The sequence below is a fragment of the Nicotiana tabacum genome, chromosome 1 (genome assembly GCF_000715075.1).
Source record: "Nicotiana tabacum cultivar K326 chromosome 1, ASM71507v2, whole genome shotgun sequence".
In the NCBI taxonomy this organism is placed as follows: Eukaryota; Viridiplantae; Streptophyta; class Magnoliopsida; order Solanales; family Solanaceae; genus Nicotiana; species Nicotiana tabacum.
The window spans coordinates 115,874,281-115,877,494 of record NC_134080.1 but is presented as its reverse complement, the minus strand read 5'-3'; the positions used below and the strand labels follow the sequence as shown (position 1 = coordinate 115,877,494).

At 31.1% G+C, this 3,214-nt stretch overlaps 1 long non-coding RNA gene across 1 annotated transcript; it reads left to right on the top strand.

Moving 5' to 3' along the window:
• Positions 1-560: 560 nt before the first annotated feature.
• Positions 561-2,823, top strand: LOC142180897 (uncharacterized). Its single transcript, XR_012709323.1, has 2 exons — positions 561-1,011; positions 2,338-2,823. It is a non-coding gene; the product is annotated as an uncharacterized LOC142180897 (long non-coding RNA).
• Positions 2,824-3,214: the final 391 nt, after the last annotated feature.

The window sequence follows — 3,214 nt, the reverse complement described above, 5'->3', positions numbered from 1 at the left end:
GAGAGTCTGAAAAATATGATTTTATATAGTTATTACTACTTTCAATTATACATATAATATGAGAAGGTTTATAAAGGATATTTTTTTATTGTAAAGATAGAAATTATTTTCGCACAAGAAAAGAAGTTTATTTTTTTATCATTTACGAAATTTTTTACTCTTTATATGAGATTAGAAAAATTATAAGTTGAGAAAATATATATATTTACATGGATATTTTAATGAAATAATTGTGTATGTATTTATTTTATATGATATCACATGACCATGATAGTAAATTATATAATGTGTATTAAAAATTAATAGTATTTTAAATAATTTGAGAAAATTCTTAATTACGTGAATAATTAATTAATTGTGGGGATTAATGGGATAAGTGTAAGAATTACTTTGTTCACGTGGGACCATGGCAATTAAAGAAAGGTATGACTAATTGGTGTGAAAGAATCGGTGGTGACACATTTGCATGGTTTGTTGGAATCTTCACCTAATTGCTTAATGCTTTAAATAAGTTTCTGGGGGACATCAATCTGCGAGGTATTTATTATCCTAGAATTTCTTGTGGCTTAAAAATATGCATGTGGCTATTTTGTATGAGTTTAGGTTTATAGGTGTAGTCATTTTTTATTTATTTTTTTCCATGTTCTATTTTTTTAATGTGATACTGGCTAACTTTTCTTTCCCACTTGTTTGAGTTATGGTTTACCCTGCATCACTCCATCGTCTAGAAAAGATTGGAGGAAAGAGTGCTTTCCCCTAGCAGTTGGATGGAAATATTATCGGACTGGTGGAGGATTTTGTTGAATCTACCAGAAAGAAATTTTTTTTTGACAATTGTTACTTGTGATAAGCTATGGTTGCATTGCATTCATTGATTCCATCCATGGGTAAGAAACGTTAATTCTGATTTGCTTATTTCTAATCTCTATTGCAGACTGTTGTCTAGCCTTCTGGTAAAATGAACAAGCTTTTAGGAGATATGAGCTCCTCCATAGCATAATCTAAACACAGGTACTCCAAAATTAAGCCCTGTCGTGGCTCAAGTTATGCAGTAATTTTTTCTTCTTTCACTTTAGGGGCAAATCGTCTACCAATAGAAGTCTAATTTAAGAACAGAATTAAATAAATTAGTATACAATTCATGTGGTACGTTCTTATAAATTTATTTGTGTCCTAAAACTTTACAAATGAAAAACAAAACAAGTACTCGGTAATTTCTAATATGTTGCATTTGAACCTAATTAATAGGACAAAAGCTGCGACTTTTCGTCCTACATTGATGTTTATGGAGGTTTTAGGTCGTAGTTTCATTCCCTTCTATAGTCATTTCACCTTTGTCCAATAATTATACTTGTACTTTTGAACTCTAGAGTTGTCATTGGGCATTCAAACTTTCTAATTCTTAATTGAATCATCATATGAAATGTGTATCGTGTTAATTTAAAAATAAAAATAATGCTAAAGCAATCATTTAAAAGGTTCAAAAAGGAAACTTTCAAATGTGAATATCCAAACTTTCTACTTCTACTACCATTTTAAGTTCTGAACGATCTACTTTCTTTAATGAGTTCAAAATACATATTACTACGATTTCATGCAGTGAGGGTTCATATGAAATTAGAAAAGGAAAATTTATGTCTGAAACAATTTCTTCTAGGTCTATTGATATTGAGATGCTAAATATCTATATATTGTGAAAGTGAAAAACTTACTGGATTATCACGTAGTTTGTTATCTATGTTTCTTCTTTTTGCTTGCGCTAGATGTTTGCAGGGTTCATTGGCATTTCATAAGGAATTGCTTCCATGTGCGATGACGTGGTTTAGTATAGTCCTATGTAAGACTTTGGACTCAAATCAAATAATAGCAAGGTAGTTTTAGACTTAAAAGGCACATAGTTATCAAATGCAAAGGTCATCAGTCAGTGAGGAATTTTACCTTTTGCGCTTCCAACGGACATGAGCCCCTCGCTTTAAAATTGGGTTTTTATTAAGGAATTTTTACCTTCTATGACAAATATTAACACCATATTTATTTTAAATAAATACCATTTAAAAAAATTATTTTCTATAAATACCGTTTAATGTTTATAACAAAATATCTAATTTTGGTTACCTTCTACCCCTAAGCCACTAATTATGCTATTGAGTTACACTATTTTTTTTTTCTCTCTACTTTGATACATCCCATTCTCTTCCCCATCACATTAAAATTTCCGCTCTACTCCTCCTTCCCCATTCTCGTCTTCTGGCACTGCCAAAAATATTCCCACCTATTCTCAACTAAATCGGTCTAAAACTCTTTTCAACTCGAATAGTCACGCCTTCGTGATTGCAGCTATCGTCCAGCATAACTCGAAGGGCTTAAGTTGCTGCCTCCATGGAAATCACTTAGAAGTTTCAATCAATAATTTTCTCACCGGTCGAAAAGGCATTCCAAAGCACAGTTCCAACCAAGTAAAGCCCAACTGAAACCTTAAAGACATCATCACTTCCTCCAGGTTTGAGCGTGCAAGATCTTTGAAGATGGAAGGACTATTTGGCCACAAGACGGAAATTAGGGTTTGTTTTTTAGCAAAGACGATGGAGTTTGGGGCTAAGCAACTTGATTTTCTGTTAATACATTTTTATGTATTTTTAGCGTATCACGCTGTATTTTATTGTATTCAGTGTCTTTTTTTTATTGTAATTTAATGTATCTTGCTATATTTCGTGTATTTCATTGTATTCACTGTCTTTTTTTCCATGGTATTTCAATGTATCTCGCTGTATTCTATGTATTCATATATTTTTTTAATTAATATAAGTTAGGTATTCAGATGTATTATATAATTTCTCTGAATATTGCTATATTTTTTATTTTTTTCCAGTTGAGAATCTTTTTTATAACCGAAAATACAAATTTGGTGTGTTATAATTGAGTTTGTTTAGTTATATTAGGAGTCTATTATGTTAATTGATACACATTCCGTTTAAAAAAGTGTAATCCCCTGTTTCACGCTGTGAATACAGTCGAATAGAGTAATCTGTCCAGCTGTAATCCCATGTTTCATGCCATGAATACAATCGAATACATTCGAATACAACAACTGATTAGCTGGACTTCCCTGATTCACGCCTATTTTTGCTACTGTATTCATGAATACAATAGCTTAAATACATCAAATACATCATATAACCACAGAAAATGTATCTATAATTTGTAATATAGCAAA